The following is a 20,492-nucleotide window of genomic DNA, read 5'->3' as shown; positions in this document are numbered from 1 at the left end:
TTCAGGCGAATTCGGACACGGCAGTATAATCTTCCATTATATCTAGAAGATGTGTTCTTACATTTGCTTGGAGTTTTAAATTATTTTTTTTGAAATAATAAAGGCAATTTTAAAGTTTAACTCCATTGCAGAAACACTTACGCAATATATTTGGTGGTTCTCTGCAAGTGTATTTTGTGTTTTATTCTATTTCGATAATGAAGTCAATCTGAATTTATTGCCCTTTTTTCAGATTTGTTTATACATTAGATGTATATAAATATAAAAATTTATGTAATAGGATGAATCTTAAATGGTTTGAACAGTTATCTATAATGACTTAGTTGGTTTGTTCATTAAAAGCCTTTCTTTTTTACTGTTCAAGTTGGATTCCTTTATAACTCAAAAAAAATTATCACGTAACTAAAAAAAATGAATAAAAGAGCAAACTTCTGTTCGTAAAATTTTATGAAAATAATGTAATACAATTTGTTCTCTAGATAAGTAGATTTAGAAGTAAGACTTCATATTTCAGTCGTTACCATGGTACGACTTCCGGAAAAGTTTTAAATATATATATATATATATATATATATATATATATTTTTTTTTTTACAGAAGGTACCGGAGCTTGCAGGTTGCGCAGAAAGGAATGGTATTGTTTGTGAGAGTTCTCTGTTGGCAGTAACACCTATGATATATGTTTGATGTTCTGTTTCCAACTCATCGTTAAAACTAAATTTTACAGACTGATTATTATCCTTTGATTTCAAATCTAAGTTATTTACAGTGTTTAAAATATGCTTTCTTGCGTTTAAGAATATTTCGTTTTGTTTGTATGATATTTGAGTCACCCGCAAAGATAATGAGATAGTTATTTTATACTGCTTCTTTCGCGGTTTTTTTAATTTTAGTCTTGACAATAGGGAATGAATTATTCAGGCTGTGCTAAATAGATAGATTATGCTTTATGTCGTTAAGATCAAACTCTTCTATTTTTGTGCTTTTTATAGTATTCCTAGTTTAGTTAATTTATTCAACAATATATTTATACAGTCAAGGGCTTAGATGCTTTATAAAAAAAACCAAGTGATTCATAATCAGTTGCAGTGTATAGATATATTTAGTATAAAATAAGCAGTATATGTTTTACTGCTTAGAGTTGATATAAAACCATGTATAAAATTTGAAACTATTTTGTACTTTTCATACTTAAAATTATTATACAATGTTCAAATATTTTTCGATATAAGTAAGGACACATGTATTTAGCGAATACATCTCGTGTCAGGCTATTTCACACATAACTGTGCTTTTTTCTTAGAGGTTTGGCGAATTGCGGGCGAGCAGCAGTACAGTAACTACGTCCTCATTGGCCCCGTCAAGTGCGGGAAAACAGCCTTCACCGACCACAGCCAATAATTACAAGAAAAATCTACAGTGTTTTGTAAAATACCTTGACACGAAATGTATTCGCGAAATACAGGTGTCCCTAGATATAAGACGTAATTGCTCTCTGACGATAATTTTCTTTACTGGTATTATCACCTTTCTTATGCAGGAGAATAGTTTTTGTAGTCTTGTGATACCCATTCTGAAAGAATTCCAATAATGGAATATGTGTTTATTATAATTAATGGAGAAGTGTATATACTATTAGCAAATGGATCATTAAAAATGTGAAAAGAAATTATAAAAAATTACAAATTAGTCTACTGCACATAAATCACAGATTTTAAAAAGCCAAAATTACTATAACATTCAAAATATTACAGCGCGTGCCATGTAGAAAACACAGACGCATGTTGTTGTCTAAATGAAATAAATAAAATACAAGTCTGCGGCTTTAAATACTAAAGAAATAAAATGTTTCATAAATATTCAACGCTCGTAAGGGTACAACCATTCATTACACTGATAGGACATATTTTTTCTAGTACATCATACTGATTCCTAACCAGACACACATATATAAATAAACTGTGTTACACTTCAATTAATTTGGCCATGAATTAAACCTGATAAATAAACAATGCAAACAAGCGAAACTCTACAGAGTATCGTCAAATAAAACCTGGGCCAAAAGTAAATCAATATTTTAGTGCTCAATACAATTCGAAAGAAATGGAAGATTTTTTGTAGTATTATAAATGATCATACAAGGTTTGCTGATTTGGTTTTGTATTAATTTTGAGCGTAAAACTATCCTGAAAATATTGAATAAATTTTTCAGTTAAGCTGCATATAAACTGAACTGGTTTGCTAGCTGTCTTGCCATCGTAAACATGACTATGAGTCTGATTGGCCATGTTGGTGATAGGCACGATTTTCAAGGCTGTCTCCCGATATTATATATGTGTTTTATTTTTATACAAAATGAAGCACGAATATGTTTTATATTTCTTGTGTGAGATACCAGTTGCAAAGACTTTGCAGTTTGATTTTATGGGTAGTGAATCAGTGGTATAAAATAACTTCATTTATTTTTTCCCGATAACATCTTTTTGATATTAGTATAATTTAATCACTCGCCAAGCAGAGAACCTTGTTTTTGTAGTCACGAAAAAAATTGTTTGTATTCAATATCAGCTAATAACTTACTATTGCTTATGTCATCAAATACATTTACAGTACTGTTCAATTTGTACAAGCATGAGAAGTAAACAACAATTTCTTCAAAAACGTTCTTCCGAAAGAAGGTATACACCGATTTTAAAGGTGTGTGCCTATTTCTTAATTTTATTTTTTTAGTAATTAGAAAATAAAAATCGGTACTTTTCCGAATTTCCTCATTGAGGCTGCGACCCAAATTTTCAGTTTCCAGCCCTTTTGGTAGTGGGTTGGAATTTGTATAGGCCACTGTGTGAGCGAGTGAATTACTTTTTGCATATTCGAGCAATTCAAAATTTAGGCAATAAAGTTTAATTATAACAATTTCACGTAAGCTAGAAAGCTCAAAGGCTGGTAAAACAATAGAATTTTATTTCATATAATTCTAGATCAATTTCATCTAAGTATAACACACCCATTTAAACACATTTTATATACATAATAATTTTACTTCAGCAAGGTCTTTGGTTTTTTGTAACACAAATAAAATTACCTAAAAAAAATTACTGGACATACTTAAAAATGTTTTTAGATTGTAATATTTGCCAAATAATTTAAATAAATCTAACTGCAAATGTAAGAACACAATATTTAAAATTGTATTTTGGAAAATTATCTAAATTTTTATTTGGCCATTATTGTTCAAAAGTATTTACATGTATACATATGCGTGCGTGTGTGCGCGCACTCGGAACTTATGTTTCTTTGATCATTTATAGTTGCAAATAATGTAGCGGAAGTTAAATTGAAAAATATATAATTATTTCTGGCCAATATTTGTTTACAAACATAATTTTACATGACCCCAGAAGAAAAAAAAAAAGATCGCCACTGCCTTGTAATTGTGTTTCTAACGAACTTGTGTAACTAACGAAAATGTTTAACTGCTCAAGGTTAGTGATACAATAAATGCTTGGGTAGTGAAAAATATATTGTTAAAACCCAAAGGTAATTTTAAACGACTTTCAGCTAACCATTGTTCAACGACAGCATTGAGAGAATGGCCCTTATTTTTGTATTGTTACATACATAACTAAATCATTACGGGAGGAAGTTGCCATAGGCGGCTGGTCCTTCAGTTACTATTTTTTTTTAAACATCTCTATAAAGTTGCAATACTAACTATAAATATTTTGATCATATCTCATTTATGTAACATTACACCCAGAGGTATAGCCCATTCTACCAGAGATAAGTCGAGGAACAAATATAATTAAAGAAACATAATAAAATAAATATAACTGAAGAAATATAATTAAATAAATTGATAGAAAATCATTGTCATTTTGCAAATAATTTTTTTTTTTTACAATAATTGAAATATTCTAATAAAATCTTAAACATTATTTATTTGTCTTGAATGTACGATTCTTGAATATAAGTATAAATAATAATTTAATAATTTAAATTGATTTTGGAAGTTATATTATAATACGAAACCATTTTGCTATTATTGTAATACACCGTGATTGCAGGATTCATTCATGTGTTAAGGTAAAGAGTCATATCAAAATACATAATGAAGTCACTAAGATAATATGTGAAATAATGTTGTAATAAAATGTAATGTGCGACGTTCACGTAGATGCCAGTAAACGAAACAGGTTAGATATTATAATCATATTTAGCACTTTAGTATTTCCAAAATAAGTTTTTTTTAAGACGCCTAACTATTATAATAAATCTCTATCTACTAAAACAATTCAGTAATTGTAGTTAAATGATTTTAAATAAAAAATATTCTATGAATAAATTTGTCAAAAGTGAAGCATATTAATAATTTACATCACTGCAAAGCTGACAAATATATCTATAGAAATTGTCGACAACATGATACGGTTTTCAATTCATTGATTACTATTGCTGATACTAGTGTTGTGTTTTGACCGTTTCGAAGCGATAATATTCCCACATAAACTCCTGTGATATTAGAGCCATCTAGTGAGTAAACTCAGAACTAATCGGAGCTCTAGCGGCAAACTGTTGAAGTCGTTCCTTTCATCAGCGGCAAGTGACAGTTAAAACACAGTATTTAATACTCAGATTATTTAAATTCTGTAGGTTGTATTAAAAAAATTAATATACAGGATTGTTCATTGTACCTCCTTTAAGTTGTGTGCAAAGTAACAGCCGTGTACCGTTTAAATATATAACTAATATTTAGTTTTGAAAATTTCAAAATTAAAATTAAATAAGAAAGCATTTTTGAAAAAAATTTTATCGTCATATTTACAAAATTCAAAGTTTTATTTACAATTCTGCCAAGTATGTATATTTTATCTACTACGATATTCATGTGAGAAATAATTTTCTTGGAGGCTGCAAAACTAAGGATCTTAGCCTTAATTTCCTGGTAGTCCAAGTTTGGATAAAGCATGACCTAGGAAACTGAGGTTTCAGAGTTTCGCAATCTTTAGACAACGCAAGTGAAAACATATTACATGAATATTAATACAAAAACTGCAAAAATTATGACATCATATGAACTTAATTGCTCTGGATCACATGGAAGTATTATTTCACAATCTTTTGAAAAATTATAGTAATAACTTTTTTTTTAATAATTGAAATTAAAATAAATCAGTTGAATATTGACGCACAAAATGTAATTCTTAACTGATACACAGTAATACCTGAAACCTCAATTTTGCCGCTTTACCACATACAAAACTATACTCTCAACACATGACTTTAATTACAAACATAAGTTTTCAGACTGTCTCGCATCACTTTTCGAAAACTAGGCTTATTTAAACTGATTTTGGGGCTGGTCAATCATATATATACTAAAAATATATTAGCAGTCAAACTGCAAAGGAATGTGAATTGCAGACTCAGATGAAACAGCTAACATTTTCATTGCAAATTTCAATGATATTTCGCTAACATATTTTGATTTTGTCAGTAAGGATACGGCATCTCATCATATGCCTTTCATGAAGTATTTTTTACCCAATCAGCAAGAAAATAAAAAAATAAAAATTGAAATGTACCAAGTTTGTCTATACAATGTTTTCTATAATAAATATTGCAAAGAAAATTGTAAAATGTTTGGCTGAATGTTTGTTTACAATTTTTTTAAAACATTACAAACTATTACAATTATACATGTTTCATAATAAATTAATTTTTAAAAATTGCAAGTGAAACATTCCTGCAAATATGTACAGTATATTTCAAAATATTACAAATATTCTAAACAAAATATTATTTTGAAACTATTTCAGATATATAAGTTATAATAATTTAACACAATATTTTTAATTATAATAAGCAGCAACAGATATAAATTTTTAAAAAAGATAAGTGAAACTATAGCATTTTAAAAGCTACAAAACATTTTAAGTTTATTATTATATAAAATGTCATATTAGCAAGTAGACATGTTCTGATAGTACGTGTTAAGGTAACTGGTTGAGAAAGCAAGGCTCAAAGGATCCCAACTGCATCCAGTTTTCTACTGGTTGGGTTGCACACTGTCAACATCATCAGTTTCCAGAATAAGACATTAAGATGTGGAAAGGAAATTAAACATAATGTAACTGCTGAGATTAACAGTAATGTTTCGGAGTTTTCATTAAAAATATTCTAGGAACTACATAAATTGCTGCACTCTGATAATACACATTACATAGAAATTTGCTGAAGTAATAAGTTCTATTTATTATGCAGTAGTGCAAGACGGGAGACTATACACGTGTATCAGGAACAACGGAAATAAATTGACAGGAAATGAGTAAAGAAAAGGCCAGTAAGATTACATTTCTGTGAAACATAGCAGGCATGAAAAAACTACAGCTATTACTTACAATTTCTCTCTGTCAGCCCTCAATTTGGCTTGGATAAGCCATTTTCCAGTTATATACGACACTTCTTTTTCTGTCGCACCTCTAAAAGATTCCCGTACAGATCCTGCAACATACGTTAATGGATTACTTCTGCAGACTACTTTACAAGCAAAATTTATTTGTTAATTTATTTATTAAAGAAAGACCAATAGGTACATACTTTCTTCAGTATTCATGAATAAAAACATGTCTGGTACTGGATGTTGACCATTAAGACATCATTTAAGGGGCCTCCACACTCAAATTTTCATGACTTTTTGTTTTCGTTTTATTTGTACAAGCTAGTGTTTTTGTTTTGTAGACATAAAATGTGACTGAAATTTGATCTTACTAAAATTCTTTATCACTCATAGTGTTTACACATTGACATGATTAGGCAAAAAAAAAATTGTTTTATACCATCTTATAAATTTGAAAACTTTAAAATTTGACCCATGTTCTGTCTTCATACCAAATTTGATTTCAAAATTCTGAGCATAGAAAAAAAAGTAATATTTAACAACTCACTTCATTAAACATCCACACAACATGGACACCATCTTTGAACATAGTAGAGGAAATTAATGATTGGCTACTTAAAGCCAACAAGAAATTTTTTAAGAATTTAACAGTGGGTCCCATTAAATGCTTGTTCATGGTAACAATAAAAAATTTGAATTCAAAGCAAATACGCCTTTTAGTAGTACAGTAGAGCATCCTGTATCCGTAATTCTACTTACCGGAATTTCTACTATCCGGATGTTTTCCGAGAGTTAAAAAAAATTTACAAAATTTAAAAAAATGTATATATTTTTAAATGAATTATAATATATATTATTCCCGCGGAAGTAAATACCGATTGTTTGCGCAGTTCACGCCCCGTCTAGTCAGTCAGGGTGCACTTGATTTTATAAACACTCAGCGAGTTATGATGGAAGCCAAGGCTTCCGGTCTCGCGACTGCAGTGCACGGGCGTCGAGCGCATATCAGGAATTGGCGGCAGCGGCCCCGCCTACACGTGAGCGCGCCGTGATAACGCGTTGTAGGGGAGGGGGAGTGGTGTATTGTGTGCGTTCAATGTCAGTCTTGCTTGTGGTGCGCGATCGCTAGTATGTACGTTCCTGCAGACACGTGATGTTTTCAAAACATAAACTTCCTGGTGATGAGGAAAAGAGTAGTAAACGAAGGAAAAAAGTTCTTACCATTAAAGAAAAGGTTGAGATTCTCAAGAAACTAGATGCTGGGACTTCTGTTAAAAATCTCAGCCAATCGTATGATGTCGGCATTTCGACGATTTACGACATAAAGAAACAAAAGAATGAACTGTGTAAATTTTATTCGGACAGTGATACGAAGAGAGGAATTGAAAACAGAAAAACAATGCAGGGTAGTAAATGTAGCGACCTTGATAATGCTCTTTATCAATGGTTTCGTTTGCGGCGAAGTGAAGGTGTTAGCATTTCTGGACAGATGCTGATAGAACAGGCAAAAATGTTTCATGCCGAACTGAATCTAACATACGATTGTGACTATTCGTTAGGGTGGCTTCATAAATTCAAAAAACGCCATGGAATTTCTTTTTTCAAAGTTAGCGGTGAAAAGCTTTCTGCAGATACAGCGGCGGCGGAAAAGTTTGTTGTTGAGTTCGCAGAATATGTGTTGGACAACAACTTAACAGCAGACCAAGTTTACAATGCGGACGAGACTGCTTTGTACTGGCGTTGTATGCCTCGAAGCACGCTGTGCACTGCAGATAATCCTCACAGCGGGATGAAAGATTCTAAAGACAGATTGACCGTGCTTGGTTGTTCAAATGCTGCCGGTACCCACAAGCTGAAGCTACTCGTAATTGGCAAAAGCTTGCGCCCAAGGGCGCTAAAAGGTGTTAAAGTGTTACCCGTTGAATACCGAGCTACAAAAACCGCGTGGATAACATCTGCAATAACCACAGAATGGTTTGACAGTTTTGTGCGCCAGAGCCGGCAACACTGTAACAAGATAGGCTTAGACCCGCACTGCAAGATTGTCCTTGTGCTAGACAACTGCTCCGCGCATCCTGCAGCTGAAACACTAGACAGGGATAATGTTTCTGTCATGTATCTGCCCCCTAACTGCACTGCACTAATCTAACCGCAAGATCAGGGAATATTACGCTCCCTAAAATGTCGTTATCGCACGGAGTTCATGAAGCACTTTTTATCTTATCTGAATGGCGGCAAAACTATCTCAGAAATTAAAAAGGAATACACCATAAAGGATGTCATATGGTCACTAGCTCGTGCATGGGAAGGTATGCCTGTGTCAACATTTCACAAGGCATGGTTTAAATTGTGGCCGACTTTGGTTTATCGTGACGAGGTTCATGACAAGGGAAATGAAGCCGACTTCAAAGGTTTTGAACAAAAAAACGTGAACGAACTGCTGGAGTATGCCAAGAACATAACAAATCCAGAACTAGAAGACTTACAATTGCAAGAACAAAACATTGTGGAATGGTTTTGTGTTGATGATAATGTTCCCGTTGTGCATCACTTTTCGGATAAGGAGATATTAGACTCTGTTAAGTGTAACAAAGACGACGGAAACAATGAAAGCAGTAGCGATGAAGATGAACCACAGGAGAAAATCTCGCAAGATGAGTGCCTTCACCACATTGAACGATTAATAGCTGGCCTAGAGCAACGAAGTTATATCAACGACCAGCAAATTATGCATTTGTATATGCTTCAAAAACAGCTGACTGAAGAGAAGCACAAACGTGTGCGGCAACAACGCATTAGTGACATGTTCAAAAAAGCTCCTGTTTCCACACCTGCTTCAACTACGAGTGAGAACATTGACGATCCAACACCTGGCACCAGTGGCACAAACGTAAACAGTTACGTTCAGAGTGACAGTGATAGTGATTAACTTTAACTTCTCCTGTCTTTCACAATGTGTGACGATTTAGGTAATTTGTTGTTTAGCTTTTTAAATTTAAATTAATGTGACTGTTAAACAATGTTTCTTACACACAGACAAGTGGGGCCGTATACAGTGATTATTTCAATGCAGTTTATCTAAGTTCTAGGACATTATTTTTTATTCGCGGGACATGTGTAGCCTACAGTGAGTCATGGTAAGTGTTTTTTTATTTGTAATGTACCGTACCTAACTGTACCATGTGTTATTATTTTATATTTTATTTATGCAACATGTGGATACACCAAATCACTGTACAAACTATGTAAATTACGTAATTGTAACACAATTCATTGAATGTCAAACGTCTCGCCTACGTCTGCTTTCTTCGCGCGGACATCATGGTACAGTCACGTAGCTGTAGCGTGCTTCTAGGCAAGGTCTGATAAGCGTGCCCGTGGCAAGGTCACACCACCGGATGTAGCTGTCATCACCCTACCCCCACCCCCCTTGCCGTCCTCATCTACAGCTACAGTATGTTCACAAACTTCGGGAGCAATTTTTTTTTTTTTCAATTAGGGGGCCTTATAGTCAATTTCTACTTTCCGGAATTTTCTACTATCCGGAATAGTCTAAGTCCCGACCATTCCGGATACAGGGTGCTCTACTGTATCAGCACACAGTATAATGATGTGCTACTCAGAAGGCAGTTTTTATGTTAGTAGGTGTAAGATCATGTGTGTAATTGTGAGAAAAGTTAACTTTTTCAACACTGAGAAGTGTTTCTTCTTGTATTAATCTACGCTTATGTCTATCACTACAACCTGCTACAGTTCACAGTTTTCGTTTCTTGTCCATTGCAATATAAACATCCGTATCCAACTTGGAATGTACACGAGTATATCCTGATTGGGTGCTCCAAGCCTAAATTCGCAAGCACATTCCTAACCCCACCACATTTTGAGTAAGGATAGGAATATGGAAATATACGAACATCGAGAAATCGGGAACCAATTTTCGTTCAAAGAAAAAACACAGTGAATATTCCTATTAACTACCGAACAAAAATTTTCCTCTAACCTAAAATTTGTCATAAGCATGCTACGGAACGATCTATGAAATAATTATTCAATGTAAACAAAAATAGTACAATATTAATAATTGTTGCTTACCGTGTCAGCTATAACTATTAATGAAATACAATGATTTCAAACTAAAGTTAACAAACTTCACCTACTTCACATTACCTAACCAAAACAAAAACTTATTTGACGCGAATATCATGAATATCATGAACATACATATTACAAAAGATACGACACATTTATATCTCAGAAACATCGCACATGTTATGTAACAAATTACATAATTCAGTTATTTTTCAGAAATATTAATAATGTTAGTTACAAAAAAGGTATTTGATTATATTTCAGAAATATTTACCGTGCTAAGTATAATTTGTATATCTCAGTTATATTTCTTAAATATTAGCAATGTTATCTATGAAAAATTATATTTCATTAATATTTCCGAAATATGTAAAATATTATGTAACAAGTTGTATGATTCAGTAACATTTCAGAAATATTAACATTTTATGTAACAAATTGAATGTATTAGATATATTTCAGAAACATGCATATTGTTACATAACAAAAGAGGATATTACATCTACATTTCAGAAACGAAATACTGTTACATAACAAAATGTACATTTCATATATATTTCAGACACATTAATGGTGTTATGAAATGAAAATGTCATTTAGTAATATTTCAGAAACATAAATGTTACATAGTGTGCTGTGTGGGAAATAAGGGTGGTTATTTTCTTTACATTAGTCTGAATGAAAGTTAAGAAATGAAATTGGAAAAATATTTACCAACTTACTTATTAGTACATATATGCACTGCCAAATGAATAAAAAATTAGAAGAAGAAAAAAAACACATTATACATCTAAATTGTTTACAGCTAAGATACTTATTAGGTTAAAAGTTTTAATGTTTTACAGAAAGATTTCATATAAATTAATTTTGGTAATACATATCTGCATATTAAACAAGTGTCATGTAAAAATTATGCAATAAATTCTATGCGAAACAAAACCCTTAAGGTAGGCTATGAGTATTTTCTACCAGAGTTATTTCTTTTGTGAAAAATAATTTTGTCAGGTTCTTTGTCTTTCATAATAATGACATTTTATATGCAGAACAAAAATTACCTTTTTAAGACAAATAAATGAACACCCATCAAAAAAATTAATATTCATGGAATGCAAGAATTTTCATTAGGCCTATATAAAGACTTGCAGTAATTAAACAACTTCAATAAAAAAAATTGTTATTTCTTGCATTCATTTTGGTCTACCAACCATTTCAACCAAACAAATTGACAGACAAAACAAGTTTGAGATGAAAATTGTCAAATATTTGCTACTATTGAAGGATTAAGTTACGTATGGACACTTTTGAAAACCACCTCGGAGAGATTAATAGTCAAAAAATGTATTTCTTTGTGGTCTTACATCTAAACTTTTCAGTACAGTAGAATATACAAAATGTGTGTATTACTTATGGTGATATATTTACATGAAAAAGTTGCAGAAAGATTTAAAAAGGCTGAATGAAAAAAAGGGAGAAAAAAAAGTTTCAAAAATGTTCGCTTTATCGTGAATAGGCTACACTAAAAATAATATCATACCCAGTTTCAACGAACAATCCCCTACATCTTTCTGTGCAGCATGTAATTCTGTACGGCTTTGTGAATCTGTGGCCACCTGTTCTGTACATGATGATACATGTGAGCCGTTTTGCGAAAATGATGCTCTGAAAATAAAACAGAAGACATATTAAGCTGATGGCAATTCAAGTAATTCTAGTATAATCTTTATAGTCAATACGCCATTAACCAGCAATCCCAGAAAATATTAAGGAATTGATGTACATTAATTTTTACGAATCTAATTTGCACTCATATACAGGAATGTAATTTTTTTTTCCATAAGCTTCCATTGAAGCTTTCAGCTAAAATTAATGCAATACCTACATCAAACATCATTAAAAACATTTATGAGGCCCATACATACTGTGAAGATGGTTTTAGAGAAAATTATATTAAAACTGTTAGACATCTTTTCCTGTCTATGCTATAATAAAATTGTAGAACTGTCACATGTGTATATCGAAAACATTTGCCATAAACTGCTAGCAGTTATTTAGGGAGTGTAACAGAATACAATAAGATTTATAAAAAACGTTGTCTGCCTGTGTATGTTTGAAACATGCTTATCTCCAAAACTGGAAAATTTTCATGGTGTTTCCACAGGTAAATGAGTGTATTTTGGGGCAACTTATAGACTTAATTTCATCAAAATCAGCTGGCGAAAGAAAAATATATCTTAATTTAAAGTTTCACAAGTCTACTCAGCTTAAGTGCCCACATATACACACACACTTAGATTCATCAAAGTACAGTACAAACTTGCAGAAATAAAATTTTCAGGGAGTATTCACGTCAGGGTGTAGGCACCCATTAAGATGGGATTTTTCAAATTTGAAAAATGATGGTATTAAACAGGGGTGAAAAAGAGTTTCAAATGTTTTCACAGTTTCCTTAATATTTTCCTTACCTGAACAGATATCTTTATAGTTTTGGCTTAAAAATTGTAGAACTTAAATAACTATATATATAAAAAAAAAAAAAAAAAAATACTGAAAGATTTCCAAAATTCGAAATTGAAGGTAGGTAAAAAGGAAATAAATATATTTTCGCAATAAACTGACCATAACCTATATCATTATTTTCTTTGCTATATAATGAAACTGATAAAATAATTCTAATGCGGGCAAAGCCCCAACAGAACGGCTTATTTCATTTCTTTTAAGAACTACGGAAAGGACTCCATTTTAGTGACTATAAAATCTTAATGGTACATACCCATGCTTAATTCAAGATATATATACACACACACACACACACATACGGTATATGAAAAAATATGCAGGCAAAGCAAAGCCAGGACAGCTAGTCATAAATAATTATCATACATACCTAAAATCATAAAGCAATTCCCAGCATCTTTCTGTGGAGTACTGAATACTGCATGGCTTTGTGAGTCTGTGATGAGCTGTTGCGTAGATGATGATCCATCTGAACCAATTTTGGAGACTGAATAATCTGAAAACAAAAAATAAGGCAGATTAAGCATGTGGCAATTCAAATTCATTATGTAAACTGTATCTAATAAGTACTAACAGTGTAAAGAACTTAAAATGCATACCTATCAATGACTGTACATTGCCATTCATTCTCATGTGTAATTGCAAAGCAATAATTGCTTTTGACTTGCTGTCATGACAACACAGCACAGAGGGTGTACTTCAAAATGAACTTATAAACAACTATAATTCATTTGATAATTGTTCACAAATGGAAAATATAATTTTTTTTTTTGCAACTCAGTATACAAATATACAAATACATTACAAGGAAAGGTGGTAAGGTTAAAATTAAAAAGTGTGTGCTCTCTGGGGCTCCTGCCTCAGGAGCTGGGCAGGAAATATACATTTGTGATGCACTGTGGCCAGATTGAAAGAAATGGGGAAACAATAACAAATGCACACTTTATTAGTCATAAATACCCTTCATAAGACATTAACCACAAATTTTGCTTGTCATATTTTAAGGCAGTTCAGTGGATGATTCTGTTCAAACTCCAGTGGGAGATTTCACAAGTTCTAGTAGACCAGCATACAGGGATTTAAGCAGTTTGAGATTAATAACCTCTCACATGGCAAAGTGACATCTTGTCTGCGATGAACTTGTTTAAGACATGAAGCCAGCTAAGGGACCGTAGATGGCAAAGTATATCACAGCCTCTGTTATAACTGTGGGATAGTTACGAATTTCATGACATAGATAGCTTAGAACCCTGGCTGGTAAAGCAACTTGGGTAAATTACTGAGAATTATAATACCTAGCTGAAATTAACTTACCTTCTTGAACTTTTCGCATAGGAAACAAAAAAGAATTCTCTTGACTTGCCTCATCACAGAAGCCTGTAACAACGGATTACAAAAACATTATTTATGAGGTATCTATAGAAATAAACAGAAATTTATAATGAGATGCATTACAGATTTATAACTCAATGATAAATAAATTAACCTTGTTACATGGACTAGCCAAATTTTTCATTTCTTCAACCTTAACGTATGACTGCGTGTATGAAAAGCTACATCGATAAATAATCACAAACTAATAATAAGTGCACTAATTTGCAAGAGCTGCTTCCATTACTGATGAAATTGAAAATTTTTTGCATATCCAGATTAACTCCAAATAGCCAATAACATTACAGTACAAATCATTTCTACTCTCAATGAATGAACTGGTAAGTTACAGTAACAAACTAAAATGATAAATCGTATACCAGCCGTACTCCTCAGGGACCTAATAGAGGCAAGGTTTATTAATGAAAAATGCTTTTATTGTTACGAATGAGTCTCCTGTAAAACATGCATGTGGTACGCATGTTAATTTGTTTTTCAAGACCCAACAAGGTTAACAAGATAGTTATTCATCGTATACCGGCTAAGTTAATAAATTATTGATAACCGACGTCAGGTTTATTAATTAAAAATGCTTATTTTGTTACGAAAGGTGGTCGACTATAAGAAAAAGTGCATGTTATGGATGTTTATTTTTCAGATTTTCGTTGAGTGCTTCAGTTTCTTGGAATTAGGCACTTTACACATTTCCAAAAAATTCTGACCACACACGTAATAAGTTTTGTACACGTCCAATGGATGTTTCCCTTTGATTTTCTCGTTACCGATTCTAGAAATCCAGGTATTAAAATCCATGTTCCTCATAGACGGGGAAACGGTGTCACGTCGACGTTTCATCACTGCAGTTTGGAACACAACACTTTAATATACGTTCCATTGCAAAATGCAAATAAATAAACTCATACACTTGAATCGCAATTTGAACTAACAATAATATTTTCCTGCTTTTTCAAAAAAGTAAAGATAAATATTTTATCACGTGACACACACGAGGCGTCACTAGCGCCAATACGGTTGCCGACAGAACTACGGTTTCAGCCAAATTGTATAGTGTCAGAGTGGCCACCCCGTGAGCAGTGTTGCCAGACGTACGAGAATTCTCGTATTTGTACGAGAATTTAGAACCTGTGTACGTTGTACGAGGTAAAGTTGGATCTCGTACGCTTTTGTACGAGAATTTTGAAGATCACATTTATTGTTGGTTCTAGCATTGAATATATATAATGTATAGAAGTCGCGAGCCCAGGTTAAATTTTCTGTCCGGTTTCTCAGAAGAATTGTTGTAGTTCCAAGCTCCGCCGCTGCGATCGCTTTCATCGCTGTGTATCGGCCGTATACGCCCCTGGCGGTATTTGGCAGAACTAGGTTAACCAGCCCAGTCGCGACATCCTTCACCACCCCCCCCCCCCCCCTCTTCGAAAATACCAGACCAACGATTCAAATTACCCGGCAGGTCTTATCAGCTCGTTAGGCGACCTTGAAGAGGAGCTTCCCTTACCGTCGTTTGAGAATAATGAAATCCCAAAAGAAGCTAGCCACGGAAATCACTGAATGATGGGATTCTGTACCCGAGTGAAGAGAAAATTAGCTATTAAAACTTTGTATTGAGCCAATAGTCAGTGTTCCGTTCAAAATATGGTTTAATTTTAAAAGTAAATTCTTATTTAAACTATATTTCGCGTTTGTAAAAATTTACTTTTAGATATTGGCAAGGAAAATCTACATACCTTAAACAACCTTCTCTTATTTAATGTTATCTATTAAGTAGTAAAAGGGGTAGATATTATTTTTAAAAATAAATAAAAAGGAACCCACTAAATCAGTATTGGCAATATATATATATATATATATATATATATATATTAAAATACGCATATTAAAATTTTTTGTATTTAACTTTTTTCGGTAATAAAAATTCAGGATGATTTTGGTTTAATTGGTTTATGTATATTGCTATATTTTCTAAATCACATAGAAAAGTGAAAAGAGTACATCAGTGAAAATTCAAAAATTTAGTTTAAGTAATACTAGCCATACCGAAAAATCAATATGCGAGATAAGAAATTTGGTAACTGCTCTACATTTAAAATAAAAATGCATTGGTTTCATGAATATTGAAATGTATGCGTAATAAGGCATATTATGTTATTATCCTAAGCATGACTATAACGAAAAAATTACAGTATTTTAAAACGATGGCAGTTTTAACATACAATAAGTGCGCGAGTCTTAGTTTATTTTTTAATTGGCTTCTTCGTCAGATGGAAAAGAGTTAAGATTTCATCAAGGAAAAATATATTCTCAAAGTCACTAAACCGGGAGATAGAAAATAAGGTAGGTTCTTAATTTTAAATAAAAGTTAAAATAGGCTTACGCTAAACCAATTAAAAATAAGCCGTAAAAATATTTTTATTTATTAAATATGTTCTATACTTGACAGTTCTTTGTGTATAATTCTTCAATAATCTTTGGAATTTAATACATACTTTTCTTAAAATGGTAGAATATCAGCAATACCCGTAAATTACGTGAGCAAAGCCACGGGTTATTAGATACACTTTTACTATAAAATAAAAACAACTATACATTTGTAGTTCACGAATGTGATATTTTGTTTATTGCTTCACAACATTAATTTGTCAGTCTCAAATTTCATCGTACCACTTGTCAGAAATGTCACCAAAAATGAGAGATAGATTTTTTTTGACGAATTTCAATTACGAGGAAACCTTTCGCAAGACTTTTTTCTTCGCAGTAGTCACTGGGACACCATTAATTTAAATCCACTAAGATAATAAAATTGTATGTATAATGATTTGTTTTTGTATGTTTATATAACTTCCCAACCAATTTTTAATGATTTTCATGTGAATAAAAACTTGTAAAGCAATTTAATTAACTGTGTCATAATACTTCTGATTAGATGGAAATACAAACTTTTCATCCGTAATATACGATGATAAAATATATTTATATTGCAAAATAATATTCACTGTTCAAATGAAAATTAAATAGATTATTCATACATGTTTCCTGCTAATTAATGGTTTAACATAATAATTTTTAGTATAAAATCCTTTTTCTCTTGTGTTAAAATGGGTTGCTAAAATGAGGAATTATAAATATATCACTTACAAAGTCCGTGCACAGATTTACACAAAACAGCAACGTAGATAATATTTTTTTGGTAGTTTCTAATTTTCTGCCCTGAATAACATGAATTTGGTTGAATTCATACCAAAGTGAATTTTTTGAACAACTTAAATTGATGTCATAAATAAATATTTATTTTATATTAAAAATCCACAAACTGTTTTTAAAATATAATATTTATCACGCCAGATGGAATAATAAACAAAAAATAGCTCTTATATGTTGTCTGTGTTTAAAGTATTGTATTATATTTCATGGAAATAATATTTACCTTTCGGTTATTAAAAGAAAATATATTTGTATTCAAAATACTTGCGCATCGTTTTTACGAGCATAACTTGTGTATCTAACCTCAAAGCAAGGAATATAAAGAGTGGCAACTCAATGCTCTAACACAAACTCTTATTTTCTTTGGAGATCCGGGAAATGTGCGTTATTTATAAGCAACTTAACATAGTAAATCGTTAACTTTTTAGATCTATGTTGGCAAAATTGATTTTTTTTTGTGGTCATTCGTTACTGGGAATATTCACCATATAACGTTTAAGATTATTTATTTTGAATTACGAAACAACCAAAACATTATGTAAAAAAGCTTCATCTTATGTTAAAAAAATTATAAACTGCATAGCCACAAAGTATGACATCATACCATTAGTTTCAGTTACTAATAACAACACGTGCACGCGTTTGAACAGTCATCGCAGCCATAGTTGTTTCATAGCTACCAAAATCATTCAACGTTGTCAAGAATTATTCCAAATTATGTTTTGCCATTTTACTCAATGCGCCACTCCGTTAACACATTTTATAAATTCTGAACTACGAATGTCAGTATTTTTTTTTTTACGTTATTACGTTTAAGAAATTTCTGTAGTTTTCTTATAATTAAAACTTAATTTTTGATGTTGGCATCTTTTAACCGCACTTTTTTTTCGGTGGCCGTACTCCTCCAATTCAGTTGCGCCCGCCCGTATCTAAGCGCTCGGATTTCAACAAAAGGCACCGCCTCTCGATAGAGTGAGACAGAGAATTACGCGCACGACCTTGAAAAAAACGACGCTACAGCGCTCTGGCGTGGAAGCTGGTAACTACGAGTACCCTCTTGTGGAAAGAAGAGCTGTCTAGCGGCGGAGCTAACAACTACCACAGTTTTGGATCCGAAAATTGGAATAATAAATCCTATCCCCTCGCGACTTCTATAAGTTATATATATTCAATGGTTCTAGTAAGCTATATTAGTTTTATTGTATCGTTTTGTCAAAACAAGTGTACAACATTTCTTTTGTAACTTAATACCATTAAGTTAAGTTCCTGCCCGACAGCGTTGACTTGTGCCAACCTCTATTTGTCTAGCACAGGAAATGATGACCCAGTCAGAATAATGTTAAATGCACAACCCCTAACTCACAATTTAGAGAATTTTTGTATGTTAAATTAACGTAAATTTAAAAAAAAACTGGATTTTTTTTACGAAAAAAATAATGCAAAAAGAGTGAATGGCAGGAATAATTGTATTGTTGTGAAAATTGTTGTTAATAATGTTTTACTTATGTAATCATAGGATTGTGAAAATTGTTTAGTTTAGATTTGTTAGGCTTGTAACTCAAATATAAAAATATTGTAGAAACACATTTAAACTTTTGCATTTACAATACCATTGTGTACGAGATTTTTTGTGTGTCGTACGAGAATGTTTGCTCCTTGGTACGAGACATTGACATTAACAATCTGGCAACACTGCCCATGAGTCACAATCCAGCTCCTGGCGTGTTCACACCGCGCGGAGTCTACAGTTTACAGTTAAAATTTACACTGCCTATCATAGGCGTGCCCAGACATTTCCATTAGGGGGGGCCCTGCTAAATTTTTAAATCAGAAGCTGAATTTAGAATGTTAAATAGCCTAAATACATTCACTCATTGCGTGTTTATATTTTTGTGCAGTATCGACGAGATATGAATGTTTACTAGATAATATTTATATCCGTATAATTTTAGCAATCTTGAAAATATGTTTTTTTTCCATAGACAATGTTTAAAGGGTACTTACACATTTTTCCCTCTCGAATTTTCCAATAGCTTGGTCCAGATCTACCTTGAAATTAACTTCTTTTTAGTGAATGCAAACACAGCAATTCAGACAACAGAACTTTAACAAACCTCTTAATTTTTTTTTTTTGCTTGGCCATTTTAAGGGACCTCGTGTTTTAAATAAACTAAGGCGGCTGTATTTCCAGAACGATAAAATGTTTAGAAATATCGATAATTACCACACTGCAACACTGAAAAACAGTTTGAGTGTCACAGTGCCAGGAATATACGAATATTAACGAACGCATTAGAGAAAATGCCGATCTGAGTGATTACATTAGGGGGGGGCCATGGCCCACCTGGCCAGAGCCTCCTAGATGGGAAGCCAGACCACAGATTTGTGACGTCAGCGCTCGACGTCCGACAGCAGGTAGAAACTCGGGGCGGCTAGGCGGGCGGCCAGGACTGTTTACTACCCGCCGCTACTGCAGCTCTGTGACACTGCCGTTCAAATGTTCACTACCTTGTTCGAGGAAGTGAAAAGGTGGAAATTCACAACAATATTTTTAAGGGATACTTAAAAACAGTATCCAAAAAATTACATTTATTTTTAATCTCTGCATATTTTATGTCTTGAAATTTCGAACATTTAAATAATTGAGTTTTTAAAAGGGTGCCAGGAAAGTGTACAGCTAAAAACGTAAAAAATTATTTTTTAGACACTCAACACATTAGTCACATTGCAATATATTTTACACGTGGGTGGCAGAATATTAAAACTGTAAGGGCTTCAGCAAAGTTTGAAGATCTGTGAATAAAGTATGAAAGATATAAACTATACAGAAATACGCTAGTACAAATTATACTCTATGAATAATGTACCTTAGTCACAAAACCTAGTAAAACATTTGTTAAAG

General features: G+C 32.4%; 1 protein-coding gene across 2 annotated transcripts in view; it reads right to left on the bottom strand.

Annotated features, from left to right (window-relative positions):
• The window catches only part of LOC134533625 (uncharacterized), a 39,255-nt gene extending 23,841 nt beyond the window's left edge, over positions 1-15,414 (bottom strand). The window contains exons 1-5 of one of the 2 annotated variants that reach the window (XM_063371116.1): positions 14,487-15,414; positions 14,315-14,377; positions 13,371-13,496; positions 12,021-12,145; positions 6,399-6,501 (exon numbers count right to left, since the gene is read on the bottom strand). The gene's annotated coding sequence lies outside the window, so the exon portion shown is untranslated. The remainder of the gene's footprint in view (positions 1-6,398; positions 6,502-12,020; positions 12,146-13,370; positions 13,497-14,314; positions 14,378-14,486) is intronic. The other variant, XM_063371115.1, reaches the window with a different exon arrangement.
• Positions 15,415-20,492: the final 5,078 nt, after the last annotated feature.

Source organism: Bacillus rossius, chromosome 7 (assembly GCF_032445375.1).
Source record: "Bacillus rossius redtenbacheri isolate Brsri chromosome 7, Brsri_v3, whole genome shotgun sequence".
Lineage (NCBI taxonomy): Eukaryota > Metazoa > Arthropoda > Insecta > Phasmatodea > Bacillidae > Bacillus > Bacillus rossius.
The sequence above is the reverse complement of the archived record's forward strand: the minus strand, read 5'-3'. Positions and strand labels throughout refer to the sequence as shown.